This window comes from Muntiacus reevesi, chromosome 4 (assembly GCF_963930625.1).
Source record: "Muntiacus reevesi chromosome 4, mMunRee1.1, whole genome shotgun sequence".
Taxonomy (NCBI): Eukaryota; Metazoa; Chordata; class Mammalia; order Artiodactyla; family Cervidae; genus Muntiacus; species Muntiacus reevesi.
The window spans coordinates 97,896,278-97,919,239 of NC_089252.1; the positions used below are offsets into that span (position 1 = coordinate 97,896,278).

The window sequence follows — 22,962 nt, forward strand, 5'->3', positions numbered from 1 at the left end:
CACTGCCATGCTAAAGGCAAGAGATACAAAGGGATGCAAGAGAAGGGATGGGGATAAAAGTCACACCGGCGGATGCATACATGGATTGCAAACAACCTTGCAGGGTCCCTGCATTAGTGTAGAACCTGAGCATAAAACCTAAGTTTCTGAAAAAACTAGATTAAATCAGTAAAAAACTAGTAAGTGCCCTTGCAATTTCTTCTGCAATATTTTAACTCGATGTGCTACACCAAAAGGATGTGCCTAGTTTTGACAGATGTATCAAATTGCCCTGCAAAACTATGGGCACTAAGGTATATGCCCTACAGAATATTCAGTCTCTTGTGCAGAATTCACTCTAAAACTTTCAATCAAGGCACTTCACCTACACCTCATCCAACTCTACTCCATCTATCCCCCAAGAAGAAACAGGAAAATAGAGAAGATAAGAATACCACGAACTCCCTAGACTCAGTGGATTTACTCTGCGTCCCAGTTTTCTAGCTGTAAAATGAAGATAACACCTAACCTATATGGACACTGGGGGAAACAGGAGGGATGATGCGAGATAAGGGCCTGAATCCTGAAGGCAGCAGATTACAGGGTGACCTCTAAAGCCAGAAAAGCCTAGATTCCAACTCAGACCCGTCTCTTACCAGCCATATGAGCACCAGACCAAATGTTTACCCTCTCTAAGCCTGCGGACTCACCAAAAAGGAGATTGTAACAGTACCTGCCTCTGGGTTGCTAGCAGATTTATATGAACTAGGACAGGTGTGGGTTTTTCAGCAATACCTGGCACATAAACACTTTTTTCCAAAAAAATAGACATTATTTTAGGCAGGAAATTCAAATTACAAACCCTATTTCAAAATCCAATAATTTTCAAAGTGGAGCTTCTATCACCATGTCAAAACTAAAAGCACAGCTGTGGAGAGAATATGCCCAGAACAACGAGATGGAAATGTGAATTCATTTGCATGGAATTGTGCATGCAAAGAACCTCCTAATTCTTGTTAGGCTGAACACCATGATTACACTTATTTTGGCAGATATAATTTCTTGATTGACTTTTTCTGGGATATTTTATAAGAAATCAATGTATAAATTAAATTCTTCATCTGGAAATATCTTTTAAAATATTTCACTGTTTTTTTTTTAAACTCTACCTGGAACAATTATAAACAATTAAAAGTGAATTTATCCTCTTTTCTCCCTCAATAAATATTTTTTTTTTAGTTTTCCTACCCTAAGCCATTAGAAAAATCCTACCACCATAAATATCCATCATATCAGTGTTGATGTATGTCTCTATGTGTATAACTATATGTACACACAAACATTGTTAGAATCAACAATTCCTATTAAAAATCTATCCTTTTTTCAATGAGGAAAAAGTTTCAAAACTGTCATCTCCCATAAAAGAGAGGTCCAAAAAACACCCTAAATTTGGTAGTGCTTTGTCTGTGTTTCAGTGGTCACTGGCATTATCCCAACTCACCCATTCCTGATATTTCCAAGTGGGAAACATTTATAAATGTAGCAACTGGATTAACAACACAAAAGGATAACAGATGAATGAGACTCATGAAAGAAGAATGAATGGTCTAACTTCACTCTCAACTGGGTTGAGCATGAAGCAAGAGAAGTGATATGGAGTAAAAAGCAGGGGTCACCTGAAATAAAAAGTGCAACAAAAGGCCCATTATTCTGTTTGTGATAGGCTTATAGTATTAATAGGTAAAAATTCTGTTTTTTATGCAAGTTGTATGACTTAAAAACTGTTCATTTAACTACTAGATGTCTTAATCATCTTATTCTTTCTCTTCATCATAAGTGGGTATTGTACTGTCTCATAAAGTTTGTAAAGCAAATGTTTTACACATATTATTAACATATTACAGTGGAAAAGTCTATAACATCAGCTAGGAGTATTATGAATTTGATATCTTCATTAAAATATGATAGATATATAAATGGTATTACATCAGCTTTAAGTATACAGATCATTAAAAATATATATATACTTTACCACTAAATGTCCACCCCTGTCCTGACAGGCTTCAAAAACTTGAGGATACCAGACTGAGAAAGGTAAGGCTTCAAAAGCTGAACTAGAAGTATTTGTGTAAATGCTCTCACTGAATCTTAAAACAGAAAAGAAGCCACCAAGCAAAATCAAAGCACAAATTTCACTTTGGCTCTACAAACCATGATGTAGCTTATCTCTTAGCTTCTGATGAGGAGAGACATACCAGTTTTATACGATGCAGTCAAAAAAAGAGAGCAAAATTGTCAACAAATCTGTCAAGGATCAGCAATACTAGAGAAGACTCTCCACTTTCCATTTTTAAAAAATGTACAGACACATGTATTTAATATGTATGTTTTCTTTCCTGTTTTACACTTGAAATGTAGCCACACAACTAAATTAAACATTATTAACCTAAAAGACGATAGCATCCTTCACTACGAGAGAGTAAACACAGCTCACAGCATACAACTCCAAAGCCTAGCCATTTCAAAATTCACATAGCGAGGCTTCCAAAACTATGACACTTCTGATTTGCTACTCAAGTTCTCAGGAATGGCAGTGTTCCAGGGTTATGCCAGGTGACATCACAGCATTTCTCAGAAGCAGCTTTTAAATACATTTTTAAGTGAGTAAATTTGACGAAGCTTTGAGGCAAATCTAACTTTTGGGGACAATTACTGTTGTATAAGAAAGATGCTATCTTCACACTGCACTGTATGATCATCCCATGCAAAGACTTTTGTCTTCTCTGAACCATACCGTCATGAACTTATCAAACTATAATGAAAGGAATGGTCTTCCTTAGTTGTATGCGGAACCAACAGAGTCAAATAAGTCACAAGCAAAATTGACTTTTCCTCCAAGTTCAGGGTCATGACAAACCAGCTAATTAAATTTACTAAGCAAATTTCTGGACTTCAGCCCTATTCTTTGAAGGTGGATAAAAATTTTCAGTGGGGAAAAAAAAAATCTTTACAGGCAACTGTGCCCTACAAAACAAACCAGCAAACTCTGCAAGGGTCATTCATGGTGGACATGGACTTTTGGGGTGAATTAAGACTTGCTTCTTGACAGCACTATCCAGTGACTTTATTCAAACTCTAGTCAAATCTGTGTCTCTGTTTATAAGACAGAGACAGAGGCAGTAGGGAGGGTCAGGCAGTATTGGCCTTTGAAGTGATTAACCCACAAAGACTTTCTTTCGGAATGATACTTCAAGCCTGAGGAATATTTTCCCTGGTGGTATGGCTCAAGGCAGCGGTAAGCTAAGTGAGGTGTGATGAATGGCCCCCAGCCTGCACCAGAGGCAACACAGGCCCGTTTGGCCCTGACCATGGAGACAGAAAGGTCATTCATTACCCAATGTGAACAAACAGAGTGTACGTCTGTGATAAATAGTGGTCATTATTGAACTACAATGCTCTCTGGGAATTCCTCAACGCTTCCTTGACATTAATGTACTTTTCGTGGCGGGCTCAGAAAGGCTCTCGATATTATTTAGTGCTTCAGGTTTTATGTAGGATACCACGGATCTTCTCCTTTGTTGGGATGAATGGATCTGAACAAACACCAAATGTCTTCTTTACCGCATACCAAGTCTGTTTGTCCTCAATCAAATTAGCATGCACGCATGCTCGCGCATGCGCGCACACACACACACGCGCGTGTGCTAAGGTTGTATATCTGTATCAATGCAAGCAGATACTAACAAAACATAATCCTCATAGTATTGGCGAAATGGTCCATTCTGAGCCTTGACCTCTTCTGAGTTGAGGCTCCATCACATAAGTAACTATATTACACCCATGACCAAGTGAAACAAAAGAAATACAAAAGATGTTGGCCCAAATAAAGGATTCCTCAGGGAAGTGACAACCACAGTTCATCTTTTCTTCACAAAATCTTTGCCACTGGGCCTTCAAAGAAGCTGCTGTCACTGCAGGCAAGACTTGTCACTCTCTCTCCCATAAGCCTTCACCAAGCCAATTCCCACTGGCTCAACTCCAGTATCATCCTACTTGAAGCCTTTCTAATACGTCCCACCCCAGCAGTGCACACACACTGTACACGCAGTCACTCCCTCCTCTGGGTTCACACAGTGGCTCCTTGAGGCTAAATAAAACACCTGCCGGGGGGTGGCAACTGTCTGTTGCGAGCTGAAATTCTCTTGGTCATTATTTGGTGCGAATCATCTGCCAGGCACTGTGCAAACCCTCTCTACCTCATTTCACTCTAGTCTGAATTCTCCCCGTGGAACAGAGAGGACTTGACATCTTCTTCATCTATATATTCCCAGATGCAACCGACTATGCCTGGTACCTACAGTTATACAACACATGTGGCTATGGGCAAGGAGGGACAGGTAGATATATATTAAATATGTTTCCTACCATGTCACCCAGGTTTGACCACTGCAGATGGAAAAGTGACTTACCTGTTTGAAATCCTAGACTTTTAAACCTTTAAAATATGAATGACAGTTATTTTATTTCACAGAAATGCTTGCAGTGTAAAATCCATGTAATGTATCTCGATACACAGAGAAAAGGCACATAGAAGAGTAAAATCACATACTCTCGGCAAAAATGTAGCAGTGACTCAGTATTCACAGCAAAACAAAACTAATTACTGTACGTGTGACATAAGGCAATTGAGCATAATTGACTTGATCCAAGGATCATGAGTTGATTTAAGGAAACAACTGAAGGAAAAACATAGTTCAGTGGTAAGAACAATACCTAACACTTTCCAATAAAGTAAGACTAAACATCTCTCTTCAAGTAGTACATGAGATAACGCACCACTTATTATCTCTTAATAAAGATGTTTTTAAGGTAATGTAAAATGAGCACAGCATGTACTCTGTTCCTGAAATAATTCTACAAAATAGACAGCATCTCATTGGTCCCTAAACTAGCTCTACAATGACAGAACTACCAGTGACAAGGCATTATTTCAGAAGACAAAATCTTTGCATTTATCTACTTGATATTAATATTTATATTATTTTGATAGCTGCATAATCTAATACCAAGAAACAGACAGGTAAGGTAGAGCCTTCTAGACAGACAGATATGAGGCAGATATATGAGATAGATATGAGGGCAGACCACACCCACCTCGGAAGAGCCCAGGGACATCTGCCCAGGGGGGTAGAGCTCAAAATATTTCCTGAAGCACAGTAATTACTACTTCAGGCACCAAACAGTTTCAGGACAAATTAGGTTTTGCAATCATATGATGGCATCACTGACTGAATGGACGTGAGTTTGAGTAAACTCCAGGAGTTGGTGATGGACAGAGAGGCCTGGCATGCTGCAGTCTATGGGGTCGCAAACAGTTGGACACGGCTGAGCAACTGAACTGAACTGACCAATTTCTTAACATTTCCATGTATGTGCCACGGGAACTTCAAACCTAGCGTACCTAAATAGATGGTATGTGGAGTCACTCATCTTTGCTTACAGAAAAGGTTATACAGGGTGGGAGAACAAACAAGTGATAGGATAACAAGTATTTTTATCACCATAAAAAAGTCTTACTTAAGTTCAGGCTGACATTAACATAAACACGAAACATTTAGCCACAGTGGAAAGGGGAAAAACAGTAAAGACATCAGATTCTTAAGTTCTAGAAGATGTGCAGAAACACACAGTTTTGGGTGATCCCAAAGTTACTGTCAAAACCATCTGCAGGGGTGGGAGGGTCGGGTGAGAGGACAAATGCATTTCCCTGTGATCCCTTGTGACCTACATTAATCATCAATGACCTCCGTGTCACGATCATGTCAGATCCACTTAGCGTCACTGCAGGTTAATATCCTGGTGCCTCCAAGATTTGAATGTATTCAAATCTTGAATATCAATACATTGATATTCACCATATGCAACTCATCATTGGGAAGACAGGTCCCTTTGACAGAAAAGGGACTATGTTTTTAGCATATACAAACTGAATCTTCAGGAGAACAAATGAAGAAGCTTCTCCAGGCCCCGCCATCCAAAAACTACATTCATCAATAATTAAGATTTTTCTAAAAATTTCAGAAACCTATTTATCCTCTGAAAACTATACAGACACTTGTTAAAGACAATGATGGCCAAGAAATTTTAAGCACTCTATGTGCCATGCATACTAAGCAATTTACACAGAGTATTTCTATGAATCTTACAAAATTCTTAGTTTTATTTTCATTTTATTAACAATATTATAGAATCAGGAATCGAATAAATGAGATCAAATCTTGGTCTTACTCAAATTTTGTGAAATTTAGCTACCACATAATATTGTCTCCTACGTAAGAGACAATTTTAACTCTTAATACATATTGTAAAACCAAACAATTATATATGAAATACTTAAATGTCCATGCTTCCCTGTATGTTTGAGTTTTTACTACTTCTATGGATCATGACCAGAAGAAAACTCACCTCTTAAGATGATCATAAGGATCTATTTGCATTTTTCTGGAGTTGTCCCATTTATTCTGTATTCCATTGGACTAGCCTTCTACTTTAAGCATTTAACTTTCTCGGCAATAAAATAATATCTGAGGAAATATTAACCTCATTGGGTTTTTCTTTGATGATTTCTAAAAGTGCTGAGACACTTAGAAGGGTAAACACCCCAGAATCTCTCCAGACCTTGGAAACAAAGGAAGTAAGCTTCCTGGTCCATCTTCAGGGTTCTGAATGATCTCACACATAATTCTTAGAGCAGACAACTTTGGGAGCCAAGGCTGGAGGACAATGTCCCCTTATCACTACTCTGGAAGGTTTACATCTGTCTGCCATTCTGTCACTGTCCATACCTCAGCACAAGACTCTGGGCCATACTTCATGAAATCAAACGTCCAAGAGCATATCTCCTCTACTGTTCTGGCTCTGTCTTAAGCAGGTCATGAAATTTACAGAAGCCAGCTGGACACTGGATAGCTTATGAGCATGAGCATGTCAAGGAGTTTTAGCTTATCTCCTATGCAACTGATTGTGGAGAAATTACAATTTTACTTAAGCATCCCACTGACACTGAAAACTCTCACAGTGGAACAAACTTGCAACTAGGTTTTTCCTACTGCATGGGGAGCCACCTTCAATGTAAATTTTGGTTTGCTTTGACTTAACTGTCCTACTTGAGCAGCCTGGTGGTAGAAGGCTCTACATGGTTTGCGGGTGAAAGCTGCTTACTGTCTTATGAAATACAATCTTGCCAGCCAAGGAAACTAAAATATGAAAGTTCAACCTCACTTCCCATTCCCAGACAGAATGAACATGTTCATTTAAGAAGTAAGTATTTTCTATTAAAAAAAAAAGTCCGGGAATATGTTCAAATTATTCAACAGGAATACTTGGTCTGGTTTGCAAAATGATTCATGGTCCTCTGTCCCAAATCTCACAAGTGTCAATTTTTTAAACTCATTAAAAAGCTGATATATTATAGATATATCAAATTGCCATAGCATATACTTGGTATCTTACAGTTTTGTCAATTATACCACAGTTAAACTTAAATTTAAAATATAAGACTAAATAAAAAATATTTTTTAAACCCATAGATATATATCATCAGTAAATTGGCTGCACAGATAAATCTAAGTGCTAAAGATATTTCTACATGTCCTGCTTTATCAATTTCTACTTCCATTGTCAATCCATGTAAATTTTATCTTCATGATAAGCAGGGGTTTTTTTTGGGGGGGGGATGTTCTAATTTGTTTTGTTTTATCTTTATTTGTTTTGCTGTCTACAATATAAAGATAAACAACCACAACTTTTTAGTTTCCCATCACTTTTCTGAAGCTCAAATTTACTCCATTTTAATTGCACATACTTCTCACACCAGAAATGCATAGCCCATTAAGCTCTACTTGCCTTTGCATTGAGTAATAAGATTCCATTAATTAATAACCCTTGTACAACTCGTCATTAACTCTAATGCCATCCATCTCCTAACATAGCCAAACTTTCAGGAGCAAAGTGCACAAAATGGGATGAAGTACAAGGCACAAAATACTCTACCCAGGATAATAATATGCCTTGAAAAGTCCTGACTAGGAAACGTAGCACAAAAAATATTGTACAGAGGCTTGCCCACTGCAACTTTGTTCTTTTTTCCCGAAGAGAGACACCCTCAGCCATGGAAAGGATCTGTCTAAAACCAATACTCCCTTTATCCTTGTCTCCTTTTTCGGGGGAAGGTCTGAGGACACAGTTATAGAGGAAATTCTCCTGCTGTGTACAGCCAGAAGAGTAAAGACTGCTGCACCAATGAGCTGCACCGAAAATACCCGATTAATGGCCATATGAAAAATAACTTCACATTGGAAAATTGCTCAGTGCTTAAATTGGAAAGAAAATCTCTAGGCTACTAGCACTTTCACAAATACAACTTTCTCAAGAATGAAGCTCCTTTCCTTCGAGTGCCTCATTTATTTTTTCTGTTCCTCTGGTTTTTCCAAACAGGAAAGATCCCTGTGAGAACAAAAAAGATTTCCTTCTTTCCTTTTCTACAGAAGGTCGCTGTGAACATTCATCACCAGTGCTGGCTGTGAGCGCTCCCACTGGTGAGTTATCACAAATAAAGTTCAGGGACACCAGGAACACGTTACTCCTCATTAAAGGGAAAGTTAAGCCTTGAGTCAGGGACAAGAAAGAAAACTTTTTCAACGTCAAGTTGGTCTTCCCAACAGGCCAGATTACTTTCAGATTACCTTCTATCTTTTGCAAGTATTGTGTGAAACCCAAATGTTACTGACTTCCTACTTGGGAACTTGGATGGAAAGTGAAGACGTGAACAGTAACAAACTGGCAAGGAAGTCAAAGAAACTGTACTGAGAAGACAAGAATGTGGCCTTAAAGGAGTTATTCCACAAACAAACTCTTTGAGAAAAGTCAAAATAACGCTTCCCTGTCAGAAAACAAGGAAGCTTTTCTTGGCTCTGCCATTGATGGAAACGTAAGTGCTTAGGGAAGTTGCTTAACCTGTCTAGGGCACTTAATCCCTGGGAGGAGGATTTGGACACCTCACTAGGATGTGTGAAAGGAAGTAACATTACTGAGTCATGGCCCCAGACCTCTTGGCTAAGCCTACCCAGGGCAAGTTACATAAATCCCAGTGCCTCCATTTACTCATCTGTACAATGGAGAAAATAATGGTGGGAATCTGATAGAGGTACATGAAATCCAGGAGGTCTGAGCATCCTTCCTGGGACAGCGTTATCTATCGTTATGGTCATTAGTACTGTCATCACTTATAGTTTTCCTTATTCACATGAGGGTGCATGTTAAGTCGCTTCCATTGTGTCCAACCCTTGGCAATCTTATGGACTGTAACCCTCCAGGCTCCTTTGTCCATGGGATTCTCCAGGCAAGAATACTGGAGTGGGTTGCCATGCCCTCCTCCAGCCGATCTTCCCCACCCACGGATCGAACCCATTTACCATGAGCACCATCTGGGAAGCCTCTCATTCACCAGCTGGCTCACAACTCACTACTCCTAATGTTTACACTTTTTAACATTTCTGTCTCTCCCTCATCACCTGCCTCTTTAAAGTCCCCCTAGATTCAATCTAACTCTCTCCCTTTAGATTTTATTTCATAACAACCGCTTATCACTTAATCTCCAGTTTTCTGGCATTCCAAAAGGAAAGAAATATGATGTTCCAGAATTTTAAATAATATCAAAAATGTAAAACTTATCAGGCTTTCTGTCAATCTGAGAAGAGTAGGCAATTTAGAAATTATGGAGAACAAATGAAAATGAAATAAGCATGATTTTGTTATTAGTGTTACTTTTTCTGAACAACTTAAGATTCTTAAGGTGAAGAAGTAGCCCTCAATAGCTACAGTAAACCAACATTGAGATGAATAGTACAAAATATAAAGTCTATTAAAAATGGCGTTTAAAAAAATGGCATTTAAAAGTTCTGACTAAGAAAGACACAGAAGACAAATACTCCATGTTATCACTTATATATGGAATCTAAAAAAACAAAACCAATGAACGAATGTAACAAAAAAGAAGCAGACTCACAAATACAGAGAACAGACAGAGGCGAGAGGGAAGTGGAGAGGAAGAAAATAGAGCAGGGGATTAAGAAGTATAAACTATTACATATAAACAAGCTACAAGGCTATATTGTACAACACAGGGAATAGAGCCAGTATTTCATAAAAACTTTAAAATGTAGTATAACTAAAATACTGAGTCACTGTTACACACCTGAAACTAAGGTAACAACGTAAATCAACTACACGTCAATAGAGAAATAAACATAAAAAATAAACTTAAAAAAAACTAAGGAAAGTAATATTTGACATCCTTGGCGTACAAAAGGGAGCAAGCCCATATATGTCCACAGTGAGTCAAAACAAAACATGTCTTATAAAGTAGCAAGAGGTAGCAAGTAACAAGTTCACCAAAACGTGCACAAAAGATAGGAAATTTCACTCATATTCAATTTCCCACTACCTTAACAGAGGAAGTGCAAAAAATGGACCCCTGAATGTGAACACTGGAGCTTTTACTGGAGAGATCCCCAGGCACCAGGAGCCTCAATTTACTGAGTAGCAAAACCTGCTTTTTCTTTTCTGAGGACCACAGTGCTTCAACACCAATGAATGTAGGTGTGATCACCTACAGCCAGGAGGACAAAATGAACAATAGGGATGGGAAATAAAAATGCTTTAGTTTTATGTCAACTTGATTACCCAGATATTTGGGAAACACTTTTTCTGGGTGTGTCCATAAGGGTGATTCTAGATGAAATTAGCATTTAAATCCACAGACTGAGTAAAGCAGATGGCCCTCCTCAATGTGGGTGAGCAACATCCAAGCTGTTGAGGATCTGAATAGAACAAAAAGGCCGAGGAACAAGAAATCAAGCTCTTCCTGACTGCTGAGCTGGGATTTTGCTCTTCTGAAGGCTTCAGATTCAGACGGATCTCACACCAGAGGCTCTGCTGGGTGTCATGGGACATTTCAGCTTTCATAATCAAGTGAGCCAATCCTATATTAAAAAATCTTTCTACTTTCATTTGTCCGGTTTAACTTTGATTTATACGCATCCTACTGATTCTGTTCACTCTAATACATCTACCAAAAGCCTATAATCTCTAAGTGGTTGCCCAGACTTTTTCCCCTAAATTTACTCTTTTCACTACTGCTAACAAAAGCCAAAAGACAATAAAATATTTAAAAATACAAATGACCAATTCAAAACAAAATTCAATATTCACATTTTCCCAATTATAATAGATCTTTTTCTCTGTTTCACAGTTTGCTGAATTGATCCAGGATCCAAAAAAGGTCCATACATAAATTGAGGCCGGCTTAAATCTCTTTTAACCTATAAGTTTCCCTTTTATCTCCTTTATCCACTGTGCTTTAAGACCTAAGTCTTTTGTAAAGTTTCCATGTTCTGAATTTTGCTAGTTTTACTGATTACATCCCCATGGTGTCATTTAACTTGTTACCACTATTTATTTTCTGTAAATGACAGACCTAGAGGCTTGATCACACTCAAGTTTCATTTTTGGCAAGACTACTTCATTGATAGAGTTGTATCTATCTATCAAGAAGTACATCATGTTTAGGTGTTCCCATATTTATAATGATAGAGGCCCTCAATGATCATTGCCTACATCTGCAAATTTATCAGGGGTGGCAAAACTATATCACTACTGGCACAATTCTCTCTGAATCCACTGGAAATTACAATTCTAGTAATCTTAAAGACAGAGCTGAGATTTATTATTTGAAGTACTTCTAAAAGAGGAAGATTCTTTACTGACCATTAGATACCTGTGTGGGTGTCTTCAGCCTCTCAATCATGTCCAACTTTTTGAGACCCCTATGAACTATGGCCCACCAGGCTCCTCTGTCCATGGGATTCTCTACTCAAGAATACTGGAGTGGACTGCCATGCCCTCCTCCAGGGGATCTTCCCAACCCAGGGATCAAACTTATACCTCTTGCATCTCCTGCATTGACAGACAGATTCTCTACCACTGCACCACCTAGGAAGTCCATTTAGTTACCTGGGTATACTTATTTCATCAGCGTTTCTTCAGACTTTAAGGTTGACTGAACCAAGGAGCACAAAGAAGCTAAGACTTCACTAAACTCTCCAGGAAGAGCTCAGAGGAATGATATTCCCTCATTTCTATCACATTCACAATAATATGTCCGCTGGTTTATACTTGAAGATCTGCTTGGTTAGTTATAACTTCCATGACTCACACTTCTTTCCATGATTATCTTATTTATGATGTTCTATTGCTTAACTGGCATAAAGCACTGCTGTCAAAAAAAGTCTCATGCGAACCTAATTTTCTTCCTTATAGTGACAAAGTCTTTTTGCTTGGAAGCTCAAAGGTATGTATTCCTTGCATTAAAGAGCATACTTTAACTATATTTTATCTCAGTGATGATTTGAGATGATTTCATGAGGAACAAAGTGGCCCTTTCAATACACAGCTTCAAAGATTCTTTCTTCAATCAAGTTTTCTAATGGTTTTTTATATTAGTTTTTTTCTGCTTAATTTCAATCTCATCTTATAGGTCTCCTGTTATACATACTTGGTACTTCTTTAGATAGTTTCTATACAATATTTCCTTAAATTCTTTTCATTACTATATTTTTGTTTAACTGTTAAAACATTTCATCTCATCTTCCTCTACTTTTCTCAAAGTATAAACTGTTCTGTTTACCTGCTCCTGCCTATTTTTCTAGTTTACTCTTAATTTCTAAAAATCAGTTTTATCTGTACTTTTTTCATAAACTCTCCCATCTTTCTTTTCAAGTCATTTCTGTTTCTCTAATACTGATATATAATGATCTTTCACACTTCCACCATGCTAATACTTTGTCCCATTTTAAAAGATCAGGTATACAGTTTTCAGTCGTGTGAGTACTGCTCCTTATTTTCTTTTTAATTATAACTTTGTATGGAGTTAATATCCTATTCCCATCTTTTTTCTGTAAAATAAATACTCCCAAATATGGGGAGGGTCTGTAGCTGTGTTCTCGTTCAAATGACTATAAGTGCTGTCACAAAGAGTGTCAAAAGCTGTGACCTTCTGCTTTTACAGATCTGTCTTTTCAATGCCCACACATTTACCAAAACCCTCTTTCTCCTTGACCCTCATTGCCCCATTTTATTCACTCTGGGCTCTACTCCCAGCACTTCTCCCTTGATGCTGACTCTTAACCTTGGAAGGGACATTCAGGATGTTAGTTTATAAAATAACAGAGCTGAGAGATTACCAGACCTTACTGTTTCCCAGTCTCCTTGCCCTCACCCGAGAACTAGAGAGCCTGTTACAACTCTCAGCTTTTCTACATAATTCTTATGGGCTCATCACACTTTTCTTTGGGATCTGCAGTTGACTTGGGGGATTTCGGATCATTCACTCCCTTCCAAGGCCAATTCCCACACAGGTCTTACAAGCTGTCACTGGTTTGTCTCATCTACACATACTCTGAGACTAATGAAGATACCTTAGATCCTAGTTTTATAGCAAATATTGTTTGTGGGTTTCTATGTCAGCTCTCCTAGTTGGTGCATTTTTTTTCATGGAGAAGTTTGAGGTTTAAAAACTATTACTACTGGTGTCACTTCCCAGAATTCACTGGAAACTCAATTTATAATGAGTTCAAAGCCAACCAATTAAACTTTTAGTATTTCTTACATTAAAATATTCCAGCTCTCACTAAACCAAAGACCCCCACCTCCTCATGTTTTCGATGATATTTTTTGCTTTTCAACATGAAATTATTTTAGAGATTAAACTAAAAGATTTAGCAATGAGTTTTTCTAAGATTATCATTAGCCCTTTGTAAATTTATCATGAAATACACAAACACACAAGAGAATCAACTAATGAAACCCTTATGTACCTACCAAAAAACTTCAGAGCATTAAATTTAATGTTGTGAAAAAAATTCCCCCCAAAAAACAATTCCATTTCCATATACATTTTCAAGTAAAACCGTTCTAATCAGCTCACTGAGACATCAGCCTTCAAACCTGCTTACCCTTTATCCCATTACCATTCTCAACCAAAGTTTCATCATCTCTCAAAGTCACTACAAAACCAGCCATCTATATCCCTCTTCAATCCATTTTCAAATAATACAGAAATAAATTGAATATACAACCAAACTAGCAAGGAGCACACAGAATCTGAGTCTAAAGCAGCCTTCCAAGAGGTAAAAGGTACTGGATTTGGAACTAGGCAAATATGAGTCTCAATTCTATCTCCATTATTGGCCTAAGTCTTAGCATCTTTATAAAACTGGGATGATAACTGTTGCTCCCTGATAGAGCTGCTGCCTGGGGTAATGAGATCTGGCACACAACGGTATTTTTCTGGGGAGATGTCCAAGGAATACTTGGCCTCCTAAACCTTAAACACCAGTAGAGCTAATATTGTACCTTTCATGGGATACAGCTTAACAGTCTGCCATTTTTCTGATACTATGAATTCTTTTCAGGAATACCAAGACACAAAACAGCAACAAGTCAAAATTTCTCCTCTGAACTAAAGTAAAGCTACCTTGCTATCTGAACTCCATATCCTTGGGTCTCAATTTCCTCACCAGATACATGTAAAAACTTCCATAGACAATCTTGAAGTCATCTTTATAGATTTCATAACAAACTTTAAAAAGTTATTTGACTGCAGGCGAGGAACACCAGCAAACTAAAGGCATTACTTCCGCTACTGAATGATCTTCATTTGCATTAATATTTTCAGGGGTTAAGGATGGTCAGTAACCACTGAGTTTATGAAACAGGTGTAAAAGTGAAAGTGTTAGCCACTCAGTCCTGTCTGACTCTGCAACCCCATGGACTGCAGCCTGCCAGGGTCCTCTCAGCCTGCCAGGGTCCTCTATCTGTGGAAATCTCCAGACAAGAATACTGGAGTGGGTTGCCATTCCCTTTTCCAGGGATCTTCCCGACCCCGGGATCAAACCCAGGTCTCCCACATTGTGGGCAGACTCTTTATCCTTATGAAATAAACTGCAATTAAATAAGTGAGAAAATAATTAGATGTACATTCTAGAATTTCTAAGCACTAGTCATGTTTCGAAGCAAATTAAAAAAGTGATCTGCTTTGTTCACAGCTGTATCCACAGTGCCTATAACACTGCCTAGCATGTAACAGGAATTTTATAAATATTTGTTGGATGGATGAATTGGCCTCTCCAAACCTAATAAAAGCCACAGTATCTTTCATCATGTCTGGTAATGACCAAGATCACAAGAGCAATATGGTTTCTCAACAAGCTCTGGCAATACGGAATGGATAAACTCCTTTTTGCTCAGAGAAACAATGAAGCCCCATTATCTGAATTCCTAAACCTTAGCAAAATATAAGCTCATATTCTCCTGTTAGCTCAAATCAGAGATGGCACTGGGAAATGGTAATCTGCACTGCAATGTAACGCCCATCTCCACCCTGCAGTAGAAATGGGATTACAACCGTAAAAAGAAGCAATGGGATTTCTTTTAATAATAAAACTAAATTTGAGAAACCAAAAGCCATTAACAACCAAACTAGGAGGCAGGTCACAGAACTCGAGGTCTGAAATAGCCTTTCAAGAGGGGAATATATACTAGATCTGGAGCTGGACAAATGTAAGTTTGAATCCTGTCTCCCCTACTGGCCTAAGTCTGAGAATCTAGAAAAAACTGGGATGAAAACTGTAGCTCCCTCACAGAGTTGCTGCCTGGGGTGATGAGATCAGGCACACAAAGCACTTGGCAATATACTTAGCACAAAGCAGTCATGCAATGAAATTTTTCTTCCAGAGTCCCTTCCAATCATCCTAGATAAATAAACAACGGTGTAAAAAAAAAAAAAAAAAAGAAAAAAAGACAGAAGTAGAAAAGAAGAGAAATACTCCACGAGGGTATGTTTTTACATATGTACATCTTTCCCCTTTTGCTTATACAAAAAAGACTACACACCCTAGGTAGCTAAACCAAACTTAACAATTTTAAGCAGCCTTCCACATAACTCACAGTTCCCTAAGGTCTGAGTAGACTTTAAGAGCAGATCTTAAAGGATAAACAAAAACTAAGTAAAAAAACATATGGGACGACTAAAGAGAGGCTGAACCACAGCAGATCAAATCTCAATGAAGTAAAGTTGCCACTAGACATAGTTCTCTTGGTGAATTTCAGATTTGCTTTCTGTTAAAAACAAGCAAAGTTCGTCCTTGAATCTGTTCTGTTATACAAGAGTTGGAATAATGTAATGGCTACAGAATACAAATGTCTTTCCAGGCTACAGAATCTACCCACAATGCAGGAGACACCGGTTCAATCCCTGGGTCAGGAATATCCTCTGGAGAAGGAAATGGCAACCCACTCCAGAATTCTTGCTTGAAAAAGCCCATGGATGGAGGAGCCTGGCGGGCTACAGTCCATGGGGTCGCAGAGTCAAACACGACTTAGCAACTAAAAACCACCGAATACAAGCTCCTGTGCAAGATGGTCCAAGAATACATCCGGGGCGATGTCCATGCAGGGCTAGTTAACGATGGACACAGTTGAGGAGCCCTCTCCACAGCCAGAAGGCCCAAGTTCAAATCCTCCTCCATCATTTATTAACTGTGACTTTGGACAGGTCCCTTAACTTTTCTCCACTTCAATTTCATTGTCTTTAAAAATAATATCTCAGAAGATTTCTGTAAGGATTAATGTAATAGTTGAAAGGCACTTAGGAGAAAGCTTGGCACATACTAAAACATTATGTAAATGTTTGGGACATAAAGAAACACTTCGTTTGTCATGTAAGAATATTAACTGCCCCTTCATCATAAGATTGGTGGGATAAATCAAACAAAATAGTTCACGTAAAGCATATAGCACTGGGCCAGGACCACAGTGTTAGTTCAATAAATGACTATTAGCACTTCAAATAGAACTACTACTGTTATTTTAAAGGCATCCAGATCTCTTCAAAACTAAGATGGCTGAAAAATAAATCAGTAGAAGTAAACATGTACACACAGACACACACAGATTTTAGTTCTTCTATTCCTCACTCTTTATAAAACCTTGTTCCCCATCCTCTGCCATTAGTTGAGCCCCATGCAATAACTCATTCTAGAAGGTTTATTATCCTTCTAGAAGGTTTATATCCTACACCATACTAACCTGTCCTAGTGTCTCAAGACCCTGGTGTTTGCTAAATAATGGATGAAAAGTTGCTTAAGGTAATCTAAGCAATTATTCAGTGAGTGTAACAATACTGATCTTTGGATTTAAAATTTAAATTTCTCCATAAGGCATGGGGCATTTAAGACCATAAGACAGGTATGCACATTTAAATGAATCCAGCGTCTGAACCAGTAGGCGCACATTAAACATTCATCAGACCAACAAAACAGTTGTTCACAGCATTTTCATCAGCTTCAGTGACCTCAGACACTTCCACACTTTTATCCGTATCACCCAGTTTAACTCCAGGCTCTGACCAACTTGGGAAGGACTACAGAAGGTGGATTCTCAGAGGAGCCCTGAGGGCTCAGAACTTCTTTGAAGACCCAGACCATTTAGGTGATGAGGCTGCCCCTCAGGGACTTCCCAGGAGGCACGAGAGGCAAAGAGTCCACCTGCCAAGAAGGAGAAGTAAGAGAGGTGGGTTCGACCCCTGGTTTAGGAAGAATCCCTGGAGGAAGAAATGACAAGCCACTCCAGTATTCTTGCCCGGAGAATCCCATGAACAGAGAAGCCAAGGGGTCGCAAAGGTTCAGACACAACTGAAGTGACTTCGCACGCACGATGCCTCTGGAGGATCTGTACTGTGGTTGCTGTTGCTCAGTCAGCCAGCCGTGTCCAACTCTTTGCAGCCCCATGGACTGCAGCTCTCCAGGCTTCCCTGTCCTGTGGAAAGCAGCTAATTGAGCGCCCTGAAAACTTAAGGAATTTAATGTTGAATCTGAGTTCAAGTTGGTGAGCAAAGACACGTATTTGCAGAACAATCCTCAACCTCTACTGAACAAAGCAGCTCTTCAAGGCATTATATGCAAGCTTAGGAAATCTAATAACAAATCTGAGTTAAAACTGGCTGAGTTTTCATTGTACTGTAAAATGTCCATATCCATTTTGAATAATCTTCAACCTTGTATGACAGATGATTATGTACAAAAGGAAAATTGATTGTGCCCTGGAATGAAGGTGGAGAATAAATATTTGTTATTTGTTGAATGGCTAACAGATGGACTGACAGCGAATGAATGAGTGAATGGCAGGAGCCCTTGCTCAATTACCTCGAGGACAATAAATCTAATGTCATTGCTATGACACTAAAAACAAAACAAACAAAAAAAACTAAAACCACCAAAAAGAAGCTGCCAAGAAATCTGTTCTTTGCAGCAAGGATGTGCTCCATCAGGGTACAAACATCTCTTCATCCTGCAAAACCACAAGCATTTCAAAATCTGTTCTGTGCTAGCACTTATACCTCCCGAGACACGGAGGGAAGACTCATGGTTCTCGCCACTATGTCCTCGAGCACACTGTGAAATAAAAGCTTCTTTTGAAGACGGCCTAATAATAAATTAAATTACTTCTGTTATGCCACAACTAATGGAGAGAAAGCACACAGCTCAAGATGAACAATAATCTAACCCGTTAGATCTGATTTGTAACCTAATGATATTCTGGTTCTGGCAGAGGAACAAAACAAATCCAAGCCGTAATAACAGGCAAGGTGTGTTGTCAGCACTCTGGAGGGAGTTTTTATATCTGAAGCCTGCGGGAATTTGGAAAAGGTCCATGGTACTATTTTTTTCCTTATCTGACTGGCACAGCCGATTATACCTTTAAATTAAGTCTAATAATGCATACCAGCCTTTGTTAATCAGAAAACGAAAGCGAAAGTTGTATTTTGTGGAAAAGCAGATCATCTCGCAGAACTGAAAACAGGCATGATTGATGCCGGGGCTTCGCTGGAATTCAGCTTCGGTCAAACAGAGAGCGGGTTACGTGACCTTGAAAGAGATGGATTCATTTTCCCACATGGCTGACCACGCCCGCTCCTCAGTTTTCTGAACAAAGAACAGATACTTTATTAGTCAACTTGGCTGTTGAACTGGTCACATTTCTGTTCCAATAATACTGTGTGACTCCCCCAAAAAGAAAAGAAGTATGGCAGTGGACAACAGGAAGGCTGCTTTCTTGCTCACTGGGGTTCAGGTACACTGGGTGACATCATGATGCACAAAGCTAAAGGTCGGGGCCAGGATGCCCCCTGTATCTCTCATTGTGGGACCAGCAGCAACCTGGGTCATGGTCCACTTAAGGCAGGCGGCAGGACAGAGACCAAGAAACATCACACAAGGACATGGAAGCCCTCTACCCACAGGCTTCCAGTATATCCCACAAGACAAAGTCCAGTCCAAAGTCTAGGGGACAGAAAAGTGCCCACCTACCTGGAGGCCTAGCAGAATCACTCAGCCAAGGGGTGCAAGGGCAGTTACAGGAAGAGAGCATCCCGTCTGCACCAACCATCAGTTCTGCCCACACACAATCATCAGATCTGCACAGTTCACCTGAGCTTGCCCTCCTGCTGACAGCCTCTCATTTTCCACCACAGGCACATGGAAATACACTAAGAGGACGTGGGATGCAGGAATAAACCATTCATGGGCTGACAGGTGCCATTCGGATCCTCATTCTCTCTCTCTGCTGTTCACGTGGTGATAGAACCCTAAAGTAATATAGTCCACAAAAGCAACTTCAACTGATCTATTTATAGTCCTTCTTGGTGACTAGATTTCTTTGTCCTTGAATTCCCTATAATACATCATAATAAATGCCCACTCATTCCAATTAGTTTCAGTGGCTCTGTCACTTGCCAGTATGGTCTGTAAAGAGGCCACAGTGGCAACAACAGAATTTCTATCTAGACAGTGATGACAGGAGAAATCTGTCCAAAGAGTTGAGTCTAGGAGTGGGCCCCCAGACCCAGATACTTGTCTTCTAGCACAGATTGTAAAATTCGCACATCCCTGTTCTTACTGAGGGCATGTGTCTCAAAGGAGACTGGGACTAATGGATTTTTTTTTTTCTTTACAAATATTAAATGAGGATTCCAGATTCCCTTTAGCAATGTCACTGCCTTTGAGAAGCCCCTTAAAAAGAAATCACTCCCTTAGGGTTATTATTTGTTTTTCATCCATCCCTCTCTCATCTCTTCTTGTTTGGGAATCTTGGTATTTCTTTGTAACCTTTCAAGTGAATGATTTCCAAATCAACACTTGCAGCTGTGCACTCAAATCCAAAATTTCTACTGCCTGTGGACCACTTCTTCCTGGATAGCCTACTTTCCCCTGAACTCACTCTGGGTCTGGAACGAATTTACCAGGCATCTACACAACCCTCTACCACCGCCCATATGCTCTTTATCAATGGTATTTTCTTCTTTTCTCTTGCATCTCCTACTGAGCACACTTTGGGGCTACAACATACCATTAGGGACAGATACCACCAGCTGCTTCACCACATTCCAGGAACCTCTTTTGTAGAGCTATGAGATGGGCAGGAGATAAAATCCCAAGCAGAAGGGACCCAAGGTGGAATGTTCAATGGGGCTTCTGGAGAAGGTCTGACTTCCTGACAGGAAGATATCTGTGGAAAGAAACTGTTCTGTTTCTGATATTCTCCCAGGCATTGTATTGAAATCATGAGAGCACAGAGCATCAAGGTCTCTGAATGTGATCAAAATGCTTCCCTAGTTCCCACCTATCAAGTAAACAAAACCTAAACTCCTGAGGTCAGTATTAAAATGCCTTCATTATCCAGGGCACATCTATCTTGCCAGTTGATGTCTTTCTATTTCCCTTCACATCAATTGGGAATAATTATATGACTAACCACTGGTACTGAGAGCTTACGATGCACCAAATGGCCTGCTACACACGCTACATACAGTATTCACTTACTTACTCCATACAATCCAAGGCGGTCAGTGTTAACACACCCATAACACAAATCATAGGACGAGAACTCAATGCAAGTTTCTCTCCACCAAGCCCACTTTTCAAACATTGTTTCGTGGGTACCTTCTATGTACCAGACACTAATACATGATATCATTTCCACTACCAGTTTATCTTTCTAATGATCCTACTCCTTTAGACCACTCCCTCTGGGCTTAACTCAAAAAGCCATGTCACAAAGATGAAAGTTACTACCTCTCACAAGATGCTGCAAAAACCATAAGCAATTGCGTTCTCCTTTGATAAAAAGTGCAATCAGTTTTTTCTTTTCCCTTCATAGTCTTCAGTCCTTCTTACTTGTACTATGGTAATTTAACTATATCTTACACGAAATTTGAGGCTGCAGGCTCCTGACTACAGTATGATCAGCTACACATTCATTCTATAATCTCCACACCTCCCAGGACAGTAAGAAGAGACGACATTAATTGAGTCTTTTCTATGCAGAAGATAATGCTTTACACATTCTTTTACTTATTCCTGTGATATCTTTACAAATTCTATTACCCTCATCTCTATAGGGTAGAAAACAAGGTGTGGTAAGGTAGAGTTACCTGCCTAAGGTTACACATCTAATGGAATAAAAAGATTCAAACCCAAGAGGTTCCATAAGAAATAACTTTTTTTAAGTAAATGTTATATTAACACCCCAGCTTTCACTAACTAAGATAACAAAAGATCTAACTCAAACCACTTGGATCAAAAGGCTCCATTAGGAGAGGAACCAAGTTTAAAAGCCCTTTTCATGGCCAGATATGAATAACAGGCTTGGGCTTGAGGATAACCTTCACTGGAATACCTTACCCAATTTCTGTGTGGGAGGGCAAGAAAGGGCAGAGTTTAATTCAATGTTATCTAGGCCAAAAACTCTGTGCTCAATGTTCCGTATGTTCCAAAGACTGCAGGCCTCACTTTGCGTATTTTGTGAAAAACAGCAGTCTGTGTTACATAATTAAATCTGCTCTAAGATCCAATATTGCATTATGGAATTTAAATGACTTACATTCAAAGAAATCAATTCCTGCCAGAGAACGTTATGATGAGGTTGATAACCTGTATTAGGGATTCCCAAATCAAACCAAGGGACCACCTGCATACAAATTTTCTGGGATGCTCGGGGAAAAAAACATCAGATTTCATAGTTATGGAATGAGGGAGGGGTGTCACTTACAAAGGTCCCCAGGGGTGCAAGACTTGAGAACTCCTGGATTCTAGCGTACTCTACACCTTAACCGCTAACACTTTTGTACCTACTTGCTTGAAAATAACTGTGCAGGAAAAAAAAAAATCAGTTGATTCTCTTATCGTTTTTGGCTCCTGTCTCCAGCAACTACAGTTTTGAAAAGGTCAGGACAAGGGTTATCATGTCTCCTGCATATTTGGTTACTTCCACACAAAAGCCCTGACCCTGAAGAATCCACTCTGAGTTCCGGTAACACATGCTAAGAGTTGATTATATTCAGATATCAGGAAGCTGTCTGGATAGGATTACACAAACTCAGGGAGCACATTCTGAGGAAAGCAGCTTGGCTTTCAATAATCTGATAAACAGGCGCTAACAGAAGCACCACGAGTGCTGACCACCTAAGCCTGTGCACCTTTGCTGAACCATATGTCAAAGTGCTCCTGACTCCACACAAGATCTAAACTGCATCCTCACAGATAAAGTCATTCTCTAAGCCGCTTGCAGGGAAAGAGAAAGAGCTTTGCTTGTAAGAATGGTATAAACAGTCTGAATATGCAGTTCAGAGTTTGAAAGAGTAAATCTCATACCAATAACATTCAAATACATACATATAAACATATATGTACACACACATATATTTACACATACATCTGGTCTGTTATAAATATAGCAGAAACTAACAGCCCTATAAAATGACTATACTCCAATAAAAATTAAAATTCTTAAATAAAACAAAATAATAAA

At 39.1% G+C, this 22,962-nt stretch overlaps 1 protein-coding gene across 3 annotated transcripts in view; it reads right to left on the reverse strand.

The window, feature by feature from the left end:
• Positions 1-22,962, reverse strand: part of PTPRG (protein tyrosine phosphatase receptor type G) — a 755,472-nt gene that overhangs the window by 480,588 nt on the left and 251,922 nt on the right. The window lies entirely within an intron of this gene.